The sequence below is a fragment of the Sus scrofa genome, chromosome 15 (assembly GCF_054392235.1).
Source record: "Sus scrofa isolate SSC_HxYL_T2T_F1_AM1 chromosome 15, Sscrofa_HxYL_maternal_Yorkshire_Landrace_v2.0, whole genome shotgun sequence".
Classification (NCBI taxonomy): Eukaryota; Metazoa; Chordata; class Mammalia; order Artiodactyla; family Suidae; genus Sus; species Sus scrofa.
The window spans coordinates 80,211,430-80,237,883 of record NC_139397.1 but is presented as its reverse complement, the minus strand read 5'-3'; the positions used below and the strand labels follow the sequence as shown (position 1 = coordinate 80,237,883).

Genomic DNA, 26,454 nt, shown 5'->3' with positions numbered 1-26,454 from the left:
TGCCCTGTGAAGATAAATATAATTCAGAGTCCAAAATACACGGACTTGCATTGGGCCCTTGCCAATTTCTCATGGATCCTGGGTAACTGAGACAGTTTTTGTTTTCATGGTTAGGACCTACAACAACAGCTGCAAAAGTGTAATACTTTCTCTAGACTAATAAAATTACCTAAGTCTGGCTCACTGTTTCAGCTGTGGCAGCAGCCAAACTTCCCAGAAAGCTGCAAGCCTTGTGTAGTTTCCAGAAGAGCTGGGATGGTAGCTCTGAGCTAAACTGGAGGCCTTCAACCCCTACCCGAGAGCCAAAATAACAAAAAGAAAAACCCTAAGTTTTGAATTACAGAGTAATTCCTAGGCATGGGGATTACGAATGTCATTTTTAGGAGTCAGATAAAACTTTAATCAAACCTATAAAAAGTTAAGCTTTACACTTGAAGTTACGTGACATGCCATGTATGAACAGAGACTTTTTTTTTCCCTCTAAAACCCAGTGAAAGGTTCAATTAAAGCCCTTAATCTGGCAGTGAAACCTTTGATCATGGATTCTGTCACCACCTCTCAACACATACAGACAGTATGAAACATAACTCAGACCTAAGGAACAAAATCGGTATTGTGGAGTGGCATGGAAACCACACACACATACATATACCCATAGATCCCGCTCCTTTCAGGGAGGGGGAGGGGGTGCAGGAGGGCGGGGGAGTCACAAAAGCTACAGTCTCCAAACTGAAAAGGTTCCTTATACACAGTACATGGAGCATAGTTACAAAGTTATTTCCTAAAAATAAGTGTGTGGTCCCAAGGCCTCCTTTAAAGAGAAACAGCCCCATTAGAACCCAGTGGAAAACAGGAACACATGTTTCTTGAATGTCTTTGAATGAGAGATGGTGGATGTGAAGCCCAGCTAGATATAATGATGTTGCACAGATGTACTGAGTTGTCACAGTCTCACTGAAACATCTTTCCGGTAGAGCAAAGTTTGCAAGTCTGCCAACAAAGCTGGATATCAAATAATAAATAGCAGGTCCTTGTCTTTATGGAGTCAAACTTTCCAAGCCAGCTCCCTTCTGCCTTTTTACAAACCGAATAAAGCCTATTTTTCAATGCACTGAGAATTCATTGAAAACCACAAAGACATTCATTTCCAATTCAGACTTATGTTATGACTTCTTATCATTATCTCCTCTTATCAATTCAGTAAATCTGTAACAAATAGAAGAACTTCACGCTACAAATCCAACAAGCCATCATGAAAACAACAGCAGAGGTGGGAACGCAAACATACTTTGTGGCCCGCACTGTTATGTTTTTCAAATGATGAAGTATCTGGTTTAGTCCTCACAACAAGGAGGAGGTAGGAACTATAACTGTCTTCCCTGAGAGATAAAGAAATTGAGAGAGAAACTTAGCAGCCTACCTGAGGCCTCAGCCTCCCTCTTAACTTGGCAATGAACTTCCTCTCATGGACCAAAGAGCATTAGAAGCTTGCCTTTGTTACCAAGCCTTGGATCCCAAGATCAAATGATGGATAAGACCAGCCTCTAGTGCACACCTTGGGACCTAAAGATAGGATATGTAAAACCAAACTATCACTATGGAACTTAGAAATCATTAAACCTTCACCAAAGGGGACCCTTTCCCTAAAGAAACTTGGTACCAAAATATGGAAAAGGGAAAACTGTGATGGAAGACAAACAGCATTTCCTTCCAGGGACAGGGCAGAAGGAGAGATCTACGAGAAAACAAAATATAGACCCTTTGTGCCAGGATTTAGGGATTGTTTTGCGTAGCACAACACATGTCCAAGTCCATCCTCCCAAGGCCGATTAGTCAGGATAAAAAAACTCCAGGAGACTCTGCTTTAGTTCCCTAAACATGTCCTATCTGGTTTTGTAGATCGTATCCTCATCTGTTCTAAAGTAGTTACATTCAGATCTAATAGCAAAAATCAGATCTACATATACCATCCTTATTAACAAGGTCACTACTTGGAAGGGACTTTCTGTCTTTATCACTGCAAATAACTCAATCAGCACAATCAGAGACCCAGAAGAGTTTATATTTTCACATGCTGTCACTTATAACCAAAAAAAAAGGCTCATCTGAACTGGCCAATTATTAACTTCCACAACTAAACAAAATTTCTCAAAAATGTGCAAGTCTTAAAGCATTTCCCCATAAAAACCCTGCAAGGGTAAGCATCATGATCCCACCATTCATAATCAGGCTACCCAACTAGTGCACAGCTAATAGAAGAACCAGGGGTTGAGCTTGGATGAAGCCATGAAAGACACTGACCATGGTTTTGCCATTTAAGCATCTTATCTTTACCACCTAATATGTAAGAAGAAAAAAAAAATACAATGACACACAAGCTTGAGTAAGACCCAGTAACTGCCATCAACACAGTCAACCTACTCACCAGAAATCTAAATCTGTGCCATTATGGGAACAGAGTGACATGATGGTGAAGGGTGGAGCCAGGAAAAGCAACCCGTAGGTTTAAAATCCCCAAATTCCAACTCCACCATTCTTTACTTACCAGGTGATCCTAGGCCTGAAACTTAAACTCTCTGAACCTTAGAAACCTCATGTGTAACAGAGATGATATACCTCAGAAGAACTGTGAGAATTCGAAATAACATAACATGTACCTGGGGCTACACCTAGGAAGAAACGTATATTATATAAACAGTCCTCACTGTCTCATGTTATTACATCTGCTTAGATAGGCTCCACTACAACTTTTAAAGCCCATAATAATTAAATGTCAGTGAAATGACCTTTTCCCTTTTTATTTAGGATATTAAAATGATAGAAGTTAATCACCGATTAAGATATGGGGCTGACTGAGGGAGGGGTAAAGGATGAGTCATACGTTTCTGGCTTGAACAGTGCCAATGCCCAAAGTGGGAAAAACAGACAGAAGCATGGGGGTGAGGGGACTTTAGGAGGTGGAGGGTGGGAAGCAAGCAATAATTAGGAGGAAAACGAGATCAATATGGATACCCCAAGTTAAAAGTACATATGAATCATCCAAGTAGAAATTGTCTAAGACAAGAGTGAACTCGGAGAAAAGACCTGGGGGACATGAATGTATGGGCAGGGGCTAGACCCACAGAATATTGAAGTTCCCCAAAAGGCTGAGCAGACTGAAGGAAAACCACCTAGGATGCAAGCCCAGGGAACGTGAACATTTGATGGCAGACACAGTAGGACCTACAGAACAATCAAAGGAGAAAAATAGTCAAAGAAACTTAGAGGAGAAAGTTTCAAAAGAGGAGTGATTGCCTTGATCAGTGGGTTAAGGATCTGGTGTTGCTGTGAACTGTGGTGTAGGTTGCAGGCACAGCTGGGATTTGGCATTGCTGTGGCATAGGCCAGTAGCTACAGCTCTGATTTGACCCCTAGCCTGGGAACTTCCATGTGCCGCGAGTGCAGCCCTAAAAAGCAAAAAAAAAAAAAAAAAAAAAAAAAAGAAAGAAAAGAAAATTAAAAAAAAGGAAGGTGTGATCATTCTATCAAGTGCTACAAAAGAGTCATGTCCCAAGTTCTATTACAGGCCATTTGTGACCTGAAGAGCAATTTCTGTGAAACTGAGACCATGGAAACCAGAAGACAGGTCATCTGTAAGGTTCTTCCCTAAATGGTAAGATTCTTTGATTTCAAAATAAAAACAAAGTGTTCTCCAAACCCATCGAATTATTACAACCTCAAACAACAACAGATTGCAAGAGTCTTTTTTTTTTCTTTCTTTCAGAGAAAGGGAAATTTGCAAAAGAGACACAGTTATAAACCACAAAAACCATTTAACATGATCATTGCTATTATGCTCATATCTACTTCCTTCAAGTTGGTCCCCCAGGGTAAGAGAAAAGAAAAATTAGCTTAATTCTCTGCCACCCAAAAACTGGAGGAGGAAAAAAAATGTCTGACTTACTAGATAAATTTCCTGTCCAATAACTCTCTAAGGGTAATGCAAATAAATTGCGATTTCAACATTACTTTGAGAAATGTGTTACCACAAGTCGGGAAAGGCTTTGGTTTCAATATGCAAATCTCTGCGTACTTTAGAAAAATTCCATTTAAGCAGATTCCCACCTGGATTTCTAAATAAGCCTAAGCGCGAGTTAAATTTAGTAAATTGTTCTTCAATGTCATTTTCCTCATTTCTTGTATATTTACAACTGTAGAAAGTGTTGTCCTAGGCAATTTTAAATTAAAGTTATAAAATGGTTCTACAATGCAAATTATGGCACAACAAGGGAATGTTTGGCTTGGCAGTGTAAACTGGTTAAACTAGTTAGCAGAGTTCAAAAATAATTCCCCCAAACATCTGTTCAGGCTAAGAAAGAGTTTTTTGTTTTTTAAGTCTACTCCACATACAAATATTTTTCAAGTTACATACCATCATCTCCTGAAGAGCTTAAACACACACACACACATACACAGCAGGGACATACTCCCCATCCCTGAAATTCTAGTTCACCTAGGCTGAGTCTCAGTATCCTAATTTTTATTATATTTATTTTTTTGGTCTTTTTTTTAGGCTCACGCCCATAGCATATGGGGGTTCCCAGGCTAGAAGTCAAATTGGAGCTGTAGCTGCTGGCCTACCTCCATAGCAACACCAGATCCGAGCCACATCTGCAACCTATACCACGGCTCATGGCAACACCAGATCCTTAACCCAATGAGTGAGGCCAGGGATCGAACCTGCATCCTCATGGATGCCAGTCAGATTCATTTCCACTGAGCCATGACAGGAACTCCAGCATCCTAATTTTTAAAACTTCTTCACAGGACATTATGCTGTGTACTCCCCTGCCATGCTCCTGTTGAGAAGCTTTTACCTTTGGGCAAGATGCCCTCAAGTTGCGGGGGCAATGTGGCCACTGTGTCCCTCATGGACAGCAAAGCATGGCAGGTGGGGTGAGTGCAGAAAATGAAAGCCTGCTAGCAAGCCACACTGGACAGATGCAGAGTGCACCTGCACATCCAATGGACATCTCAGGAATTCTCAGAGGTCTGGGAGCAGCTTTAACTTCAAAGCAGTTCCTAGGGAGGAGTGTCTCCAGTACCTGTGGAGAAGTGATTCAGGGAAGAGCCTTTAATGTCCCCAGTCACCTGTTCTGTCCTGGACCACCTGGGGGTTCCTGCCCCACAGTCTCAATTGCAGGTATCTGAACATGCACAACATTCCTCCAAGCTGTACCTACAGAGCAGGGGATTGGAGACTGTTCTCAGCCAATTCCCTCTCCTTAAAGGAAAGAGGGGCTATTTACATCCTATCACGTGATCCACACTGGAATTAGAGCAAACAAAAAAGATCAACAGGGAAGTTCCCATGTAGTGCAGGAGGTTAAGGATCCAGCTTTGCTGCAGCTATGGCGAAGGTGGCATCTGCAGCACAGGTTCGATCCTTGGCCTGGGAACTTCCACATGCTGCAGGTGCAGCCAAAAAAAATGAACAGAATGAAAGTCTTATCCATCGGGGGCCTCCAGCTTCACCAAATCCCTTACAGTAGGTATGGTTTCACAATGTACCTGTAAGACTGCAGCACAAGGAAAACTATAGCACAGAAGAAGTTTACCAACTTGCTTAAAGTTCCTAAAGCCACACAGCTAGAAAATCCTTCCTGAAACCGGAGGAGGGAACAGCACACTCAGAATAGGTTAACAAGACTGGATGTAGAGCAGGTGGGAGAGGAACTCAAGCCTTTGTGACTGGCCTGGCCCTAAACAGCCAACTTCAGAAGAGCAACTGGATAAGGCAGGTTGTAAACATTCCCTTGTTTGTTTCCTGGTAACTAAAGGTAGGTTTGTAACTTCAAAAGTTTTTCATGGGGACTGGGGAACAGGAGAATGACAGGATAAACAATGGAACATAAACATAATTATGTTCATCTACTGAATCATTATGTTGTACATCTAAAACTAATGTCATGTTCCATGTCAATTATGTCTCAATTTTAAAAATACATAAAAAAATAGACAGCCAGTCTGACATTACTTAAACATCTGAAAATTTTTTATCAGTTGTACTTCTTGGTTTGCTAACTGTAAACAAAGATATTTAGCCATTCACACAATATGTATTAAATGTTTTCAGTGGAAAAGTACTGTGCTAGACACCCTAGAGACCAAAAAGTCTTGAAATGACGCCTCTTTTTTCTCACCAGAAAAATTTTTAAAGAATTATCAAAGCACCCATATTATTAATCATAGTGCTTTAACATAGTAATTAGGTTACAGGGGTTTTTTTTTTTTAATTTTTTTTTCTTTTTAAGGCTACACCTGCAGCACATGGGAGTTCCCAGGCTAGGGGTTGAATTGGAGCTGCAGCCACCAGCCTACACTAGAGCCACAGCAACTTGGGATCCGAGCTGTGTCTGCCTCAACTCATGGCAGATCCTTAACCCACTGAGCAAGGCCAGGGATTGAACCTGCATCCTCATGGACACTAATGTCAGTAGCTTCTTAACCTACTGAGCCACAGCAGGAATGCCTTAAAAGTTATTTTTATATTTCTCTGAATAAAAACCCAATTTACTTTCAAAGCCCTCAAATTTTTTTCAGAAAATAACATATCTTGGAAAACTTGGCTTGTCAGAGTACAAATTCTCCCTGGGTCTTGCTTACCTCGTTATACCCCAGACTCCACTTGCTGGCAACAGAGAAAAGCTGTCTCACTCGGGGCAGGGGGGGCGGGGACACCCAGAAAGTTTCTCTGGATAAGTCGACAACAGAAAGCTGAGAAGAGAACTGGGAAAAAGAAAACTGGTCAGAACACTCATCCAAGGACATAAAAAGCACAGAGTTTATAAAACCAGCTATGCCTGGACTCCAGGTGTAGCCATGATGGAGAGGAAAGGCTATCAGCACAGACACACTCCTAACAGGGTAAAAAAGGCTGACCAGTTGGCAAAAGCAAAAAAAACTCATTGTTTTTCCTGATACCTTCTGTCCAAGCTGACCAAGGACACGAAATGAAAGCCCCTTGTCTTGAGCAAGGATCTGCAGTGTCCAGTTTGCCTTTTCTATCTCTGCATTTCTCTTTCAGTCTTTTATTTATTTATTTTGTCTTGTCTTTTTGTCTTTTCTGTGGCTGCACCCACAGCATATGGAGGATCCCAGGCTAAGGGTCGAATCAGAGCTGTAGCCGCTGGCCTACACCAGAGCCACAGCAACGCCAGATCCGAGACTCATCTGCAACCTACACCACAGCTCACGGCAACACTGGATCCTTAACCCACTGAGCGAGGCCAGGGATTGAACCCACAACCTCATGATTCCTAGTCGTATTTGTTAACCACTGAGCCACGACGGGAACTCCCCATTTCTCTTTTAGTAATGCTAATAGCTTTGCAGCCCAAAACACAAAGAAATGTTTCAAAGGTTTGAGATAACAAGGCCAAGAACCTCTGTAAAACACTTAGGGGGCTAAAGTTCTCCAGAACATTTTCTTCCCATTATTTCCTACCTCACTCCTCACAGGTCTCAACTCTACACGACTCACCATTTCCAAACACACTGCCCTAACTCATCGCACCTTTGCTCTCCCAGTTCACACATCCTGAAGCCCCTCCCCAGCTGTGGAAATGAGTCATCCTCTAAGCACAGCTCAGCTATCACCTGCATGCCCACCCCACCCCCATGGAGCCTCACCAGTTCTTCCTCCGCACTCAGAACACCTGGCTGGTATCTGTGCTCTAGCGCTTGCTTCCTTCCGCCTTGACCTCCCTCTCCTGCCACTTTCTCTAGGGCTGGTCTTCCCTCTTGTCCCCTATGCCACCCTCCTGCTCTTATCACAAGTAGAAGCAGATGACAATAATGTTTGTCCATTGAAGGACTCCAACAAGAGGTTCTCTGTGACTGACTCAGAGCCCACTTCCCTGGGAAATAATTCTTTTTACTGCTACTAAGGGCCTGAAAGATACTCTTTTTCAAGGGCGCTACCTGTGCTCAAACAGCAACAACCGGGCTCTTGCCCAAGTCAATCCCCTCGCAGCAATGCTCCAGGCCTCGCTGCCAAAGAGGCAGATCATGCGTAGTCACGTTTGGGCCAAGACAACCACCTTGGCAGATAACCGGAGCTAATGGATTTGTGCACCCACAGGCGGGGTGGGGGCCTTTTCTCCCCTTTGAGTCTGTTTAATAAGGGCTCTCCAGGATGTGCTCCCTCACCCAACGAGACTTCAAAGATGAGAACAGAGCACAGGTGCTCTTCTCTGGGAGGAAACTAGGGACCGAGGCAGGGACAGGTCCAGACTTCCCCCCATTTTTGAGACAGCGAGATCTCATTCAAGCAGAATGCATAGGAGAAACCTATGTGGGCCAGGTGGTCACCCTGTGTCAAATCTCAGCCCACAAACACTGCCAAGGCTTCTGAGCAGCCCAGGTTCTTCCTTCCCCGCTGGCTGACCTTGCTGGTAGCATTTAGGCATTCACTGCAGGACAGCACCACCTGGTGAACAGCAGCTCAAATATCTGAGGCGTCCTCCTATTATTCACTCATAAAAAGGATTACCTGCTTCTCTACATCGAACCTGGCAGCCAGGGAGGGAATCCATCTCGCAGCTGCCGCGAGGACTTCAGCCAATCTCCTTCCACAAAACAGACCTCAGCAGAAAAGGCAGGCATCCCAACCACAACCAAGAGTCAAGTATAAAGGAATGTCCATCACAGCCTACCACGTACCCAGACCCCCAGGGGAGTGCCTGCACCCTTCAAGTTCTCTAACAGGTGCTGCAAACATGTGCTTTCTCTTTGGCCCCTTCTCCACCCAGAGCAAGCCATTTGTTACAATCTCTGTAAGGTTGGGGGGGAGGAGGGGGACAGTGCTTTCAGAGTTTATGTTGACAAAGACACTGCTGTAAATTACAGAGTTCCAGAGGTCTAGGGGGAGATGACTTCCTGCCAGAAGGATTGTCCCTACAGCCTGTTTTTGTGGTGATGAGATCACAGAGTTGAGAGTCTGCATTTGGTCCTACATGGGTTTTATGGGCCATATTCAGTAATTATAGAAAGGAAAAAGGGAGGTCAAGGAGACAGAGGAACTCTGAGTAGTGATTGAGAAGTTACTTATAACTCCCATTAGCTCGCTCACCCACTGGACTCAGAAAAGAAACTACGTCTCAAGTTTTCAATTTTGTCCTTTGGAGTCTAATGTTAGATGAGAAAAAAAGTGGAACTTTCTGCTTTTTACATTTTCTCGTTTCAGCAGCATTCCTCCCCTCAAAGGGCTCCATTCATTTTCAATGCACAATCCAAACTTTGAGCCCAAGAAAGTTCTGAAAAACAAGCATTATACCACAAAACAGTCTCATCTAAACTGCAAAAGAAGACCAAATACACTCACTGGAGGAATTTTTGTGGAACCTCAAACATGGGAGTTTAGAGACCAGGTGAATGATAACTTATAATTGCCAAGCACTAGCTTTTAATTTTCATGGATCTCATTTCCAATTGACTCCTAAAGATAAAACCTTAAGAGGGTTTCGAGGAAAATTATTAGGGTTTACACCCCAGTCATCACTCTTGTCTCAGGGATGAAGAGATAGACCTCAAAGATGTTTATCCAACAGAAGCAAGCTTCTTTATCTTTCAAAAACCTAGCATTGGATCTCCTCAGACCACAAAACAAAAACTAGGGGATATGTTTGAGGTCCAAAGCGTGTGGCCAGCGATTCTGTGCATGGTCCAAGGCCTCTGGTGACCCCAGGTCCTGCTGCACTGAACACTGCATGAAGAGCTGCGAGGCCCAGAAGGCAGACCCACATAATGAAGGGCACACCCTTCACCGGGTCACACCCTGCTGCATCCGAGAGCTCACATAACAGAGTGGGAAACAATACTGCAGAAATCCTGAGGCCAGCAGAAGAAAGCTCTTGTTTTTGTTTTGTTTCATTTTGGATGCTGAAAGCAGGTTTAAATAAAGGCAGAAAATAGGAAGGAGGAGAGAACTCTGGAGATGTGGTACGCATCTGGGACTTGAGCAGCAACAGGCAACGTTTGAAAATACTTATTTTCACTTCAAACCGTGCTGCTTCCCTCTCCCTTAACACGGGTGTACAGGTGATACCGTTACATCCGTCGAGCACACGGAGGTGGTTTCCATCCTCACTGCCCACCAGAACTGCCTGGGCAGCTTTCAAAATCCTGATGCCCAGAAGAATTAAGACAGAATCTCTGGGAACCCAAACATTGTTACTTTTTAAAGCTGACCAGCTGATTCTAACGCATAGCCAGGACTTCAAACCACTGCCCCTGACCTATCAGGGTGTTTTCTTTTGTCTCAGAGGTGGAGGGGCAGGAAATTTTTATGCCTTAAAAAAAGGAGAGTGGTCCCATCCTGGCTCAGTGGTTAACGAACCCGACTAGGAACCATGAGGTTGCAGGTTCGATCCCTGGCCTTGCTCAGTGGGTTAAGGACCCGGCGTTGCCGTGAGCTGTGGTGTAGGTCGCAGACGCGGCTCAGATCCCGTGTTGCTATGGTGTAGGCCAGCAGCTACAGCTCCGATTAGACCCCCTAGCCTGGGAACCTCCATATACCACGGGAGCAGCCCTAGAAAAGACAAAAAAAAAAAAAAAAAAAGAGAGAGAGCGAGAGAGTGGGAAGAGAAACACAAATGGAGAGGGAGAGGGCTGCAGGAAACCGAAGTGAGTAACACCTTGCAGGGCATGATCACTGGGATGGGTGCCAAGATGAGGCCTAGGGAGCACACTCCCTGACAGAGAGGACAGACCGGTCATTTCCTAAGCAGGCCCTGGATGGCCCCTGTCAGGGGCTGGTGAGAGATTACAATCCAAAGCTCATCTATAAAGAACATCCCAATATCAAGTGCTTGCTATGTGAGAGGTGATTATAATACGATGGGTTTTAGATGTGAAGAACTGTATTCACCACTATGATTTCTCCTTGTTCTCCTAGTAACAGTACTGACTGACTTTTTAAAAAAACTGATAATCCATATTTCCTTGTTCACTAAACCTGACAAAGCACACCCTCATGACAAGTAACTGTAATGTCTCAAAAGGAGCGCCGAATCCAAGTCTGATTTCAATTAGTATCATGAAGTGACAGTGAGTGGGTATGAAAGAGAAGCTGGATACCTGGGCGAAGGGCACCTGCAGGAACACGGTCTCCAGCTGAGGAGCTAATTCTATTCTCACTTCAATGCTCCTTTTTTTTTTTTTTCCCCGAGAGGCAAGAAATAGGTTTATTAATATAGGACACTTGTGAGACATGCAAGTGGGCTAACAAGGAGGCTTTGCTCACTTCCATGTTCCTTAGTTCATAGGGCTACCTGCTCTCTACCTTAGCTGTAACAAGAGCGACAAAAATCCAGCTGTCCACCTGGGCTGCCTCCTTCCCTATTTCAGTCTCTCATAGAGGAATTAATCAGCTTTACGTTATCCATCATTTACCAGTGTTTCCCAAGGCATGGCCTGCAGGCCATCTGTGCCAGAAGGATCAGGGCCACACCTGGACACCACCCCAGACTGCATACTGCATAAGAAGGGAATCATCCTATCTGGAGTAAAGCCCAAGAGTCTGCATTTTAATCAACCACACAGACACAACAATCTGTGAACCAGTCATAAACCCTCAACAACGCCTCTTGGAAATAGGTTTACCAGATGTCCTGCTAAATCTCTCTATAACCTCTGCCACTTCCTACCTGGGCTTTCATTAGTTCGCGCCTCTCCGTGGTCTCCAAGCTATCTGGTCTCTCCAGTGCACACTGCATGGCCACTTAAATACCACTTGGACCCCAGGCTCAAAGCCCTTGACTCAAGTCACTCATCTCTGAATGTACACACCTGCTGCAAAACCTCTCTCTCTACCACTTTCAGCTGATAGTTTCGGGTCTGTTGGTTCTCTCTCCCAACTAAACATTAAGCTTCTTGAAGGCAGGGCCTACATCATGTCTCTGTATCTTTTACAGGACCCAGTACATCTTATGTTTCAAGAGCAGTGGTTGACTAACAGACCAAGATCCTGCCTCAGCCCTGGATTTTCCTTCATTCAGCTTCTTTTCATTCTTCCTAAGAAAACTTTCATTCTCTCCTGTCCATGACAAAATTGATTCAGGTGAGGGTGGGAGAAAAGATTTACATACAGTGGGGAAAGGGAGCGGGGTGGAGGGTGAAAGTCCTAAGCCAGTGATTTCAACTATCCAAGATTCAGCTAGAAACCAAGAAGATCTATTTAGTCTTTGAAGCCGCCCAAATCAGTAACGAAATTCATGCACAATTCAGAAGAGATCTTTCCACCCTCTCCCCACCTCTATCCACGCCTCTTTCCCAGGTCCTCCCTGAGAGCTGTTTTCTTCCTCTTTTAGATATGATTCTAACAAGAGGGAAATAGTTGGTTTCCCAGGTCACCATAAATTAAAAAGGTGGAGGGTAACTACTAGAGGTCAAGGCACAATGGCAGCCCTGAGCAATTATGACTGACCGGAGGCAGTGTATGAAATCCCAAACAGCAGACTACAGGCAGTTAACAGTTTATAGCCTTTCAATCCCCCAAAGTGTCCAGGAACACCTAAACAAAACATTTTAAAACAACACCTTTAGAGAGAACAGCACCATCTCTGAGACATGACTCCCTACCCTGTGAAAAGGTTACTTCCTTTATCATGTGTCTCCAGCCACTGTATTCCAGAGAGAAGATGCCCAGATAAGCAACCTCAGTCCCTAAGAACTAAGTGTTCTCAAACATAGGACACTGTGTCCAATGCAACACACTGTCTCTGTTGGTCTCCAACACCAGCAAACACAGGTAAGCACACACCCTCAGCTTTGCCATTCTGATGGGGAACCTTCCAACTGGCTACTCTCAGACTAGCCACATGCTCATCACGTCCTATCTACCTTTCCTTGTGGTATTGATGAGTAAAGCTGCCCATCAGATCATAAAGTTCCTGGAGGAGACGGGCTGTACCTTTGTATGAACACCATGCCCTATCTCTGCATCTCACAACTGATGCCTGCTGACACTGTCCAGAAGCCCTATAGCCAGAGACAGGAGGCATTTAAATCCGAGTGTTTTAAAATAGCCCAAGCGGGAGTTCCCATCGTGGCACAGTGGTTAACGAATCCAACTAGGAACCATGAGGTTGCATGTTCAATCCCTGGCCTTGCTCAGTGGATTATGGATCCAGCATTGTTGTGAGCTGTAGTGTAGGTTGCAGATGTGGCTCGGATCCAGCATTGCTGTGTCTGTAGCTGTGGCATAGGCTGGCAGGTGCAGCTCTCATTCAGCCCCAAGCCTGGGAACTTCCATAGGCCACAGATGTAGCCCTCAAAAATTTTTTAAATTTTTTTAAAGTAAAATAAAATAAGCCAAACATGTCTATAGTCTTTAAAGGTACTGATTTTCCTGCTTTCTGACAGTGTTTTTTAAAATACAGGTTTAAGTGCTAGGATTCTGTGATCCATGGGGCAAGCCTCAGTTTATCTTGCAATCTAATCTATGTGGAACAGAGAGCAGGGGCATAAATTCTGTACCCACTGCATGTGCCTATCTGAACCCCAAAGGTTAGGTGAATTTATCCTTGATCTAAAGGAAAACTAACCTCAAGTGGCTTCGCTCATTCATCTATTCACACTGATTATTGGGTAACTTTGTATTTATGTCTTGATAAAAACATTCAAGTAGCAATTTGTCTTAGGTTTAGGAAAGAGAGTACTTTAATGAATTTAAATGGTAGTTCAATAATCATAAGGTTATGATTTACACTTGGTGCAAGGAATTTGTTTCATCTAAACTGAGTTAAAAAAGAAATCTATTTCCAGATTCACAAAAGTAACTCTCAGTTTCGTTTCAAGCCCACTGTTACATATGCCACTTACTCTCCAAGTCCAGTCCATTTACAAACAGCCTATAATGACTTCCCAGGAACTGAAAACTCATCTCCTTAGGTCTGGGCTGTCTGGGCCTCCCAGGCCTGGCCAGCTGTTTCCAGCTTCTACAGGCGGTCCTTCATTCCCCACAGCTGAAGCCTCTTGACCCTTGTCCCCACCCTCCCATCACTGGCTCAATCCAGCAGGAATTTCTAGACTAGAGGTTTAAACAGCTCGACCCAAGTTGCTCTTGCTGCTTAACCAGCCCTGACCTTGTTGTGTCTAATAACTGGGCTTCTTTCTCCTGCATTCCACAGGCCCAAGTCACCCTCTCACTCAGTTCTGATAACGGAGCCTGAGCCCCCCTCTGGGTAACCTGTAAGTCCCCGGTCGCTGGGGCGCTGCCTCGATCTTGACAGTCCTCCCAGGGAGCAGAGGCTGAGCTTGAACCCATAGTGCCAGAGCTGCTCAGGGGACATGGGTGCGCCGTCAGCCTACTCCGACGCCCCGCATCGCTTCAGACCACCCTCCTCCAGGCGGCCAGCACTGCAGATTCCTGTTCTTTCCTCCTGGTTCACTGGACTTCCTACCGCTGCAGACGTCAGGTCTGCTGCCCCCACCATGCGTCCCCCACCCCCCGGGTGGAAGGTTCCCAGCCCAAAGTGGGCCTCACGAGGAAGTGACTCAGCTGAGGGTCCTCTGGACAGAACACAACAAATAAGTCACAGGATCAGAAATTAAAGCCACAGCAACGAAACATCAACAGAGCAAGAGAAAAGGGGATATATCTTTTTGCTGAGAATTCAGCACCCATGCTAAAGCTATGGCACCCTTGTTCACTAGCTCAAAGGTGAAACCCGACAAAAATCAGAGAAACAGCCGAATCTGTGTCTTCCCTGAGTGGAGGGGATTCGGAGAACTTCTTATAAAGCCCTTCAAAACTAACACTGATGACTACAGAATATGAAATATAAAAATAACCAGATAATTCTTCTCTCCAAGATACCAAGTCATCTTCTAAAACGCTATAAACAAAACTAAATTTGCGTGTACATTTTTATCCACATCCTTTAAAAAAAAAAAATCAGACAAACATTAAAAACTCTAGCTGGCTAAACTGTCATCCACTTCAAAATAACATGAAAAATAGCAACCCTCATTTTCTGGTCAAAGCTTATTTTTGCAACACCTATCATTTTCTACAGAATTCTAGCATTCTCTGCTTTCTACCACTATTTTGCAGAAAGACTTTCCCCCCTTGGCTTTATATCTTTTTTTTTTTTTTTTTGTCTTGTTAACAATCCTGAAAATTCCAACCTTGCAATTTTTTCAGGCCTGGGAAGGAATAACACACAGTCATTTAAAAACCAAAAGCAGTGTCAACACTTCCTCAATGACATAGCTGCTGTGAGCGACCAGTTTAATTTCAGCTTGGGGGGTTTTTTGGTGTTGGGGTTTTTTTAGAGGGGGGAATGATGACTTCTCTCCAAAATAATTCTCAAAGTTACTGAACACATGGTCAAAATCAGTAAGGCATTTGTAAAGCAAGAAGTTCTAACTACCTATGATAAAGCACAGCAAATATACACAAACAAAAGACCAAGGACCAGGCAGGAAAAGACCCACTTTGTGTGCAGTGTATAACATGAAACACAAGTTCTGTATTACCAACCTTCAAAAATTGGGGAGTTCCCATTGTGGCTCAGCAGGTTAAGGACCCACATTGTCTCTGTGAGGAGGAAGATTTAATCCCTGACCCCGCTCAGTGGGTTAAGGATCCGGCATTGCCACAAACTGCAGTGTAGGTGGAAGATGTGGCTCAGATTTAGCGTTGCTGTGGCTGTGGTGTAGGCCTCGGCTGCAACTCCAATTCAACCCCTAGCCCAGGAACTTCCATATGTTGCATGTGTGACCATAAAAAGAAAAAAATTTGAGTCATACCATCTAGCAATCACAATTCTGATCTATCCAAAAGAGCTGAAATCAGGATCCTGAAGAAATCTGCATGCCTGTGTTCACCACAGCCTCTCACAACAGCCAATACCAGAAGCAACCTAAATGTCCATCAACAGATGAATGCACAAAGAAAATGTGGCGCATATATATATATATATATATATATATATACACACACACACACACACACAAACATACATACATACAATGGAAGATTACTCTGCCATAAAAAAGGAAATCCAGTCACATGCTACAATGTGGATGAAATCTGAAGACATTATGCTTGCTCAATGAAATAAGCCAGTTACAGGAGGACAAATATAACATGATTCCAACTCATATCAACTATCTAAAGTAGTCAAACTCCTAGAAGCAGCAGGTAGAATGGTGGTTTGCCAGGGGCTGGGGCGAAGATGAAATGGGGAGTTGCTGTTCAATGAATATAAAGCCCCAGTGATGTAAGATGGAAAAGTTATACCCATTTGCTATACAACACCGTCCTTACAATTAACACTGTGCTGTACACTTAAAATTTTAAGAGGCTAGATCTCGTGTTGTTTGTTTTTTTTTAACCATAATTTTTTAAAAATGAGGAAACAGGCTCAGGAATTCAGATTATGCTGGCTTTCCCATCCCTTCTATGCTTCATACTTCCTACTTGCAAGAGAAGTATAAACAATATAGGTTAACATACAATTATGGGCTAAAGTGCAGGGCAGGAGGAATGGACAGGGGATAGGAAACCAAAGAAGACTGAAGTAGTTGAGGAAAGCATCAAAAGGGAAGGCATCTTAGGCCAACCCCTGAAGGATCCTGCTGAGCCCATGGAGACCGCAACAAGCCTAGCATCTGAGTATGGACACTCAGCTATGTCCATACTTGGCTTTCATGGTTCAAGCCAAGAAAGCATACTAAGGGTAGCATTGTGTAGAAGCTCCACGCTTCCAATTGATGAATTAAACACACAGAGCTAAAAACTGAAGCAAAACAAAAGGAACTTATCAAAAGACCCTACACCATTTATAATTTAGCCCTCCAAGTATGAGTTTTTTGCAATCTTGGAAAAGGCCCTGCTATTGACAAATAAGTAATATAAAAAGTTATAAGACAGAGTTCCTATTATGGTACAGTGGGTTAAGGATTGATCTACAGCAGCTCAGGTCACTGGGGAGGCATGGGTTCAATCCTCAGCCCAGCACAGTGAGTTAAGGATCAGGCATTGCCATACCTGTGCAGCTGCAGGTTGAATTTGATCCATCCCTGGGAACTTCCATATGCTGTGGGTGTGGCCAAAAAAAAGTTATAAGGCACAGCCCTCCATCAGGGTCAGTCTGAGTTAAAACAATCAGAATAAGAAAGTTATATAACATTTCGGGAAAATAAAAACATGGTTTTACAGTAATCCCCCATTTAACCAACATCCCTGCAAAATAAACTGTGCTAAGGAGGTCTTTTAGACAATGAAATAGCTCCCTTTAAAGTATAAAACGCGTGTTAATAGGGACATCTGCATATGGACTTTGTACTGGATGAGAATCAGGGAATTATATTTATTTTATTCAGTGATAATGGCATGGGGTGCAGATCTTTATCAGTTAGAGACCCTGAAGCCTTTACAAGCAACACACAATGTCTGGAATTTGCTTCAAAATATTCTAACCACATGAAAAACAATGCAGGATTAATAAAACAAGGTTGGCAAATGTTGAAATCGGTGAAGATGGTTGATGGGTATATGGTCATTCATTATATGCCTCACTTTTTTTTTTTTTTAGGGTCAAATCGAAGCATAGGGAAGTTCCCAGGCAAGGGGTCGAATCTGAGCTGCAGCTGCAGGCCTACACCACAGCCACAGCAATACCAGATCCAAGCCTCGTCCATGACCTATATCACAGCTCAAGGCAACGCCAGATCCTTACCCCCTGAGCAAGGTCAGGGATCAAACCTGCATCCTCATGGATACTAGTCAGGTTTGTTTCCTGTGAGCCACGATGGAACTCCCTATTTGTATGTTTTTGACAATTCCATTTAATGACTTTTTAAAGCCCAAGATTATGAACTTGGAGTAAAAATTTTCTCTAACATTTTCTCTAACATTTACGAACTGCATTCCAGTTACCTCATTAGCATACACAGGTTCCCTACCTAGAATGTCTTTTTACTCCACCTGGACAACTCCTATTCACTTCCCAAGACCCTACCACCTTCCTTTCACTGCCATGCAGAAGTCTCAAGTTCCCCTGTGCTCCCACCACACCCCATTTGTCTCTGCTGTGTGACCCTTATTATACTGTCTTGTATTTGCATTTGAAACCATTAGCCCTTCTAGACTCTAAGAAAAGAAGCTGAATTTGTTTATAATCATATGCCCAGGGCCTGGCACACAGTATGCACTAACCAATATGCAGGAATTTAACAAGGCCTAGCCTGAAGCCATCACAAAAAACCCAGTTCCTCTTCTGCCAAAGAAACTTAGGAAGGTCTGTCAGGCCTGTGTTCTTCCCAAGCTGATGTCCTCACACAGTCAAGCATGCTAACTTCCACAGCCTGCCTCCACTTCTAACTTCCAGACTGCCATTTCTTTTTTTTTTTTTCTTCCTTTTCTTTTTTTTCTTTTTATAGCATATCAAAGTTCCCAGGCTAGGGGTCGAATCAGAGCTATAGTTGCTGGCCTACATCACAGCCACAGCAACTCCAGATCTGAGCTAAATCTGCAACCTACACCACGGCTTGCGGAAGTGCCAAATCCTTAACCCACTGAACGAGGCCAGGGATTCAACCTGCAACCTCATGGTTACTAGTTGGGTTCTTAACCCACTGAGCCGTAGTGGGAACTCCCAGATTGCCCTTTCTTACAGACAGAACCCCTGAACACTCATCAATGTTCACAACTCAAATAGCCTCCAGATGAAAGAAGAGAGACCCTGGGCACACACTTGGGAGAAAGGTGCACAAAGCACACGTGTGCTGTCTATTCTGGACTGCTCAGAGGGCTCGCCTGCTTAATTCCAAAGCTGCAACTGTGTTCAGGATTCAGGATAACAAGATTGCCAGGAGATACATAACTATTCCTATACAATACCTACATCTCCTGCCTAAGTAATAGACCAGCAGGGGCACCAGCTGAGAAAGACTGGCATTCTGGCCACTCCCTTGACAAGTGGCTTCACCTTCAGGGAATCAGGTCGCTCCCAATTGGCCTTCAAGTCGTGAATGATTAAAGTAGGATCACCTCTGACGGCTGTTATGAGTGAGCAAAATAATGCACATCCAGGGCTTTCGAGTTCTTTTTAAGCAGCAGAACTTTTATTTTGCACAATTTTGAAATAATGAAAAAGACACTGATCCCAATTTCTCTAGGAAAAACTTCCAGCTGTCTTTAGTTTTTAATTTTTTAAATGGGAGTTTCCCAGTCCCCTCTCCAGGCCTTGACCTTTGACTTATGACCTATATCTCATACTCTAGCCCTTAATTATATGCCATTCCATACTGTTTATCCTTCTCTACCATGGTGACAATATGGTAGATAAGACAGGAAATCTGAAGTCACCATAATCTGGATTCTTGTCCTAGCTTCTCAGTATTTTTCATATCTTTTTTTTTTTTTTTTTTTTAACTTTTAGAGCAATCTCCTTCATGTGTGTGGGAGGGAATTAAATTTTGAAAAAAATTATCTCAAATTCAGCAATGCTTCAGTTTAAATTTCAGTTATAGTCTGTTCAATTTAAATAAAACTTACTTTATTTTAAATGTCTGCAGTAAATTGCCAAATGGTAAAACTATTTTTCTGTAGCTTTAAAGAAATATGTACCAGAGCATATATTACATTTGTCAATGGAAAAATAACTTTTAAAAAGAAAAGCCTTAATCAGTTTCAGCTGAATGAGAGAAGGGCCCAAACCCTGCCCTCTGGCTTAAAACAAGGATTTAAACACCACTGGCATCTACCGAAGTGTGGCAAAGGGTCAAAAATTAGATGACTATGATGATTACTGTATGATTCATATGTAAATTACCTGTTTTAAGTTAACCATTTCCTTACATTCTCCTCTCTAGAATTATCTGTAAGATGATCAGGTCTTTTAGTTTAGGGTCCTACGCTAATGAAGTGAAGACCTGAGTCTTGTCTCTTAGTTTCGTTTTAAGAGACTATAGGCATCTCACATAGGCACAACAGATGATCTAAAACCACACTTGTGCTAGCAAACAATTTCAAATACCCTGGGAATGATCCACAGCTCAGAAGCTGTTTGTATGATGGTAACAGATTACTACGCTTTAACTTAATAAAACCTGTGTTTCCCCCACGTGGTAGAAAGATAAGAGTAGAAGTGCTATGGTGTCTAGAAAAAGAGTACTGGACAGGATGCTGGGGCGAGGGAGAGAGAGGCGGGACACTGGCTACAGCATACAACAAATGGGTATATCTGAGAGGGCTGTGTCTACACCACACAACAGATGTTATGTGTCCAAAAGGTTTCGGCTATACCGTATAAAAGATGTATGATTTCAAACAAGTCTCTCATATATGCTGGCCCTGAACAGCTGCATGTGCTAAGGTAGCAAACTGAATTAGATGTGTTCAAGCCCTTCCAACACTAAAATTTAATCTAAATCTACAAACTCTTTTTTATTTTTCTTTTTACGGCCGCATCCCTCGGCATATGGAGGTTCCCAGGCTAGGGGTCTAATCAGAGCTACAGTCGCCGGCCTAAGCCACAGCCACAGCAACACCAGATCCAAGCCACATCTGCGACCTACACCACAGCTCATGGCAACACTGGATCCTTAACCCACTGAACAAGGCCAGGGATTGAACTGTCGAACCCACAACCTCATGGTTCCTAGTCGGATTTGTTTCCACTGCACCAGGACAGGAACTCCTAAATCCACAAACTCTTGATTGATTAACTCCAAATTAAAAGAATAAGGCATTTAGGGAGTTCTCATTGTGGCTCAGCAGAAACAAACCTGACTAGTATACATAAGGATGAGAGTTCAATCCCTGGCCTTGCTCAGCTGGTTAAGGATCCAATGACGCCACAAGCTGCGGCAGAGGTCACGGATATGGCCTGGATCTGGCATTGCTGTGGCTGTGTCCAACAGCTCCAGCTCCAATTTAACCCCTAGGCCCTTAGGCCAGGGAACTTCCGTATGCCACAGGTGTGGCTCTAAAAAGCAAAAACTTTTAAAAAAATAAAAAATAAAGGAGTTCCCGTCGGGACTCAGTGGTTAACGAATCCAACTAGGAACCATGAGCTTTCGGGTTCGATCCCTGGCCTTGCTCAGTGGGTTAGGGATCCGGCGTTGCCGTGAGCTGTGGTATAGGCTGCAGACGCAGCTTGGATCCCGAGTTGCTGTGGCTCTGGAGTAGGCCGGTGGCTACAGCTCCAACGGGACCCCTAGCCTGGGAACCTCCATATGCCGCGGGAGCAGCCCAAGAAATGGCAAAAAGACCAAAAATAAAATTAAAATTAAAAAAAATAAAAAATAAAAAAAAGAATAAGGCATTTAAAATCCTCAACACGGTGGTTTGCATATGATGATACATGTCACAAATGCTGATGGCTGCTATGAAAATAAGGTTCACAGCCTTGAATTTCTTTGGTAAGCCTTTCTAAAGGAAAGTCCTATTACTTTAATACTTTAAAGTCTTATTAAATCAGCACTGTTAAGTCAAAGGAGCCCCCAAATGAAACAATAAATTATGAAGCTCTACATGAAAGAATATAAGCCTTTCAAATTGACTAGGTTTGTTTTGTTTTGAATTAGACCTTCGGTGAATTCTTGGCAGCATGTGGGAGGAAATCATGAGTGCTATAAAGACTCATTGGCTCAGCACCCATTTACTCAAAATTGCTATGTCAAAGTTGCAGCTGGAGAAGCAAAGACCAGCAAGACTCTGCCTCTGGGTCCAAACCATGGCAAGTGATACATGTCCCAGGGGTGGATAAATGAAAGGCTATCCTTTGAAGGGTCTGGATAAGCGAAAGGTTATCCTGAAACCTCCAGGAAAAAAAAGGTCTCAAACTAGTAGGTCACAGATACTCTGCCTGGCCCACCTGCTTTGTTGTAGTTTCTGAGTTAGGTTGCCAGCACTCCAAAATTAAGAGGTCATCCATAAACATAAATGTTCCAGCTTCTCTTAGACACTTGGGCGTGCCAGCAGCCTTGAGCCCCCATTCCCACAGTGGAGGGTTGAGTCTGTGACAACCCTCCACTACTCCCTAATTAACCCCAACATGGGGGTGGGGGGGGCAGGGGCTGAGGATCAGCCCTCACCATCAGCTCACTCCCTCGATGGCCTGGGATCCCACTTGTCTTTGCCCACTCCACCTGAGAATAATCCAGCAGCTTCCTAAGAGCTTGGGCCCTGGAGCTGACTCCTGAGCTGGCACCTCTCTGGTCGGCCACAAACCAGCCATGTCATTATCTTAGGCAAGTAATTCATCTCTGCGTTTCCTATCTGCAAACCCGGGGTATTAATAGTATTTGCCTCAAAGGGCTGGTGTGAGGGGAAATGCGTCGTTACCTGCCAAGAGCCTCATACATAGCAACTGCTCTATAAATATTAGATGTTATTACTCTCTGGCCCCTGAGGGCGTGTCAGTTGCAAACTTGTGTCCTAGAGCTTTAGTATTCTAAAGTTACCTACTCAATTATTTTATGATCCACAAGAAAATGGCATATGGTGAAAGCTATTCAGATAGAACAAGAATTATGGGACCCACAGACACAAAGGACAAATACACGATTTCACATATACGAGGTACCCGAAAGAGGCAAAGTCACAGAGACAGCAAGGAGAATAGAAGTTAGAGAGACAGGGGGAAGTGGAGAACAGGCAGTTGGTGTTTAAAGGGTACAGAGTTTCTCATGGGAAAGATAAAAAAGACCTGGAGATGGGTGAGTGAAGACTGGGCAACACTGAATGTACTTAATGCCACTGAACGAAAATTGTTAAAATGTAAATTTTGTTATGTATACTTTAGCACAACTTCTTTTTCCTTTTTTTGTCTTTTTGCCATTTCTTGGGCCACTCCCGCAGCATATGGAGGTTCCCAGGCTAGGGGTTGAATTGGAGCTGTAGCCACCGGCCTATGCCAGAGCCATAGCAACACCAAATCCGAGCCGCATCTGTGACCTACACCACAGCTCACAGCAACGCCAGATCCTTAACCCACTGAGCAAGGGCAGGGATCGAACCCGCAACCTCATGGTTCCTAGTTGGATTCGTTAAACACTGAGCCACGACGGGAACTCCTAGAACAATTTCTTTAAAAAAGAAATGAATTTCTAGAACTGACAAAATTCGGCCCACTGCTGTTTGCTAGAATAAAGTTGCTAATGATACCAAAGACCCCAAATATACTATAAGTTCACATTCTCAAAAGCCAACTACTGCATTTCCCACAATGGTTTAGGAAAAACCGAATTAACTGTTTTAACAGCTGTGCAGCACAAACAACAGTGGGCCTTCTTCTCAATCTGGAGGCCTCGTGGGGATGCATCTGCAGCAAATGCAGTTAGGAGGCCGGTGGGATAGGCTTTGAATACCTGTCTACAGCAGTCGGGCTGTTCTTCCTTCATTATAAAATGCTCCACATGGACACCTCATTCTCTCTTTTCTCTCAAAAATATACAAAATGGGAAGCTTCCTGCCAATACCTGCAAACTTCTGTCCTAGAGCTTTGAACTGTGGGATGCCGGGCAACAGCGACAGGAGGTTTTAATCTCCAGGCCCGTTCTATAATAGCATCCAAAATGCACACACACAACAAGAGTCCTGCCAGGCTATAAATCAACACATATAAGAGAAGTCCCAAACCATTTCCATAGGGGTCTTATTTTAAAATATCTCTATGTTGCTGCTTTCTACAACATGTCCTTCATTTTATTTTATTTTTTTGTCTTTTTTCTTTTTTTTTTTTCCTTTTCTAGGGCCACTTCCTGTGGCATATGGAGGTTCCCAGGCTAAGGGAAGAATAGAGCTGTAGCTACCAGCCCATGCCAGAGCCACAGCAACGCAGGATCCGAGCCACGTCTGAGACCTACACCACAGCTCATGGCAACGCCAGATCCTTAACCCACTGAGTGAGGCCAGGGATTGAACCGAAACCTCATAGTTCCTAGTTGGATTCATTAACCACTGCACTATGACAGGAACTCCTGTCCTTCATGTAAAAAAAAAAAAAAAAAAAAAGTAAAATACAAGCAAATTTAACCACACACACACACACACACAATACCTGGTATATATTTTCAGTCTTCCTACTCAGAACTACTGCAAATATTTCTTTCCTAACATTCACAGGGCCACCCCCTAAGAGTTTACAATATTGAGTCAAGACAAACTGCACCTAACTCTAAAAAGAAACTGTACTACACTTGGAAATTTCTTAAATAAACTGATGCCTTTTTGGCACCAATGTTGTCCGGCAGGAAAGATCCCTCTAAATACCAGGGAAAAATCAAAGTGATAAGGTATATTTTATCTTTTAAATATCACATTCTGACTATCAGCCCAAACTGGAGCGGGGAGAACTAGCTGGTACCCTGATTTCCACTCCTGCCTGACAGTTAAGAGACTAGCTACCCAGGTGGTTGCCTGTTCTATATATAACCCCTCAAACACTGATGGTCATTTTCCCCTGCTAGGAGGGAAAAAAAGTATTCCAAAAGACAAAAAGGGAAAAGATCACAGCAAAGTGCACGTTTTATATCTCTTTAAAACGAAGGTGTGCATCAAACGACAAGTATTTTTATACTCCAGGGATCAAAGGGGGAGAAGATAAATGTTTTAACAACAAACTAAAAAACAGCCTCAAGCAAAACTGTCTCCATTTAAGAAATGGATTCAATCTACCAGCCAATAAATATGGCAGGAAACTGTGAGCAGAGGAGTTGGTATTTTTGTGAGTCAAAAGTGTGGCCTTGGAGTTCCCGTCGTGGCTCAGCAGTAATGAATCTGACTAGTATCCAGGAGGATGAAGGTTCGATCCCTAGTCTTGTTCAGTGAGTTAAAGATCTGGCACTTCTGTGGGCTGTGGTATAGACTGCAGACACAGCTTGGATCTGGCGTTGCTGTGGCTGTGGTGTAGGCCTGTGGTTACAGCTCTGATTTGACCCCTAGCCTAGGAATCTCCTTATGCCACGGGTGCAACTCTTAAAACAAAAAAAGGAAGCATGGCCTTTTCTGTCCAAGCTGCATATAAGCCCAATGACAAAGCATAATTAAACAGGGCTGGGAAGTTGTTAAATTAGGAGACAAGAAGAAAGGATGATCCCAGATCTGCTTCTGTTGTGGGCTGAGTTGTGTCCCCCACCTTCAAATTCCTGTTGAAGACCTATCTCCCAGTAAGGTCACCTCAGCATGTGACCATTTTTAGAGACAGGGTCTTTCTACAGTCAGGTTAAACAAGACCATGAGGGGGACTCTAATCCCATATGACTGGTGTCCTTATAAAAAAGGGGAATTTGGACATAGACAGATGCATATAGAGAAAAGATGATGGGAAGACAGTTATCCAACACGGCAAGGAGGGAAGCCTGGAACACATCCTTCCCTCTCAGGTTCTAGAAGGAACCAACCCTGCCAACACCTTGATCAAGGACATCCAGCCTCCAGAACTCTGAGTCAATAAATTTGTTGTTTAAACCACCCAGTTGTGGGACTTTGTTATGGCAGCCTTAGCAGGTAATACAGCTATTTACCAACCACACATTCTCAGATTCAACACAGCCCAGTCCTCAGGGAGCTCTCATATCACGTGACAGCACCCATGCAGATATCTTAAAAATTTACAAACAGCTGTAGAGCAGTCAGCACTGACAGGCACAGTGAGTTACAGAAGAAACCTAAATTCTTTCTACCTAATCCTGCAAAGATCTTACCACCTAACTGGCATAGTGAATGTACAATGCATAGCAAATTGACCCCACCACTATAAATCAGGGCCCAAGAATGTATTTTTAAAAAATCAAATTCTATACTTATCAGCCAACCACCAAAAAAAGCAAAGTTAATTTTAGGACAGGATTTTTTCCCAGGACAAATGGCCAAGACATCTATGTACTCTGATGCTCAATGAAGTTTGGATACATAAGGATGCACTATCCTCTGTGTCTCACCCCCTCGGGACGCAATTTTACTGCAGGAATATGACGTAACCGCTCCGCTTTTCTCCATCAAACAAAATACAATATGCCTTCAATATGCCAGCATGTTTCACCTCCCTAAATACATAATTGATTTTCAACATTTTATGCTCTAGTTACTGTCCCAAAGCAGACTGGGACAAGTTCACATTTCACATGCTCCTTCCTTTCAAGTACAAAAGGAGTGATCAGAACAGTTAACTGTCTTCCATTTTTCTTGTCTGCGTCATCTGCCTGCCACCTACTCCAGTTTCTCTGTCACTCACATGTACACCCCTCAAGCATCAGAAGGATACAGAACTTACCCAACACGACCAAAAAGCAGAGCCACATATACTATGAGAACCAGCCAACAAGAAAAGAGAAGGAATTGCCCTTATTTAGAACACAAAGAGTAGCTGGTAACATTCCCAACAGAAATGGAATTAGGACCCACATTTAAAAAAAAAAAAAAAAAAAAAAAAATTAAAAGCTTAAATGTTCCTT

At 43.4% G+C, this 26,454-nt stretch overlaps 2 protein-coding genes and 1 long non-coding RNA gene across 30 annotated transcripts in view; all 3 read right to left on the bottom strand.

The window, feature by feature from the left end:
* The window catches only part of LOC146395936 (uncharacterized), a 1,175,949-nt gene that overhangs the window by 567,760 nt on the left and 581,735 nt on the right, over positions 1–26,454 (bottom strand). The window lies entirely within an intron of this gene.
* The window catches only part of DAPL1 (death associated protein like 1), a 933,549-nt gene that overhangs the window by 741,436 nt on the left and 165,659 nt on the right, over positions 1–26,454 (bottom strand). The window lies entirely within an intron of this gene.
* Positions 1–26,454, bottom strand: part of TANC1 (tetratricopeptide repeat, ankyrin repeat and coiled-coil containing 1) — a 246,037-nt gene that overhangs the window by 177,799 nt on the left and 41,784 nt on the right. For 17 of the 28 annotated variants that reach the window (XM_085001112.1, XM_021074760.2, XM_085001117.1 and 14 more), the window contains one exon: positions 6,646–6,768. The exons of 10 other annotated variants lie outside the window; for them this stretch is intronic. The gene's annotated coding sequence lies outside the window, so the exon portion shown is untranslated. Of the gene's footprint in view, positions 1–6,645; positions 6,769–11,687; positions 11,742–26,454 lie in introns of those variants that run through there. One more of the 28 variants, XM_021074761.2, reaches the window with a different exon arrangement.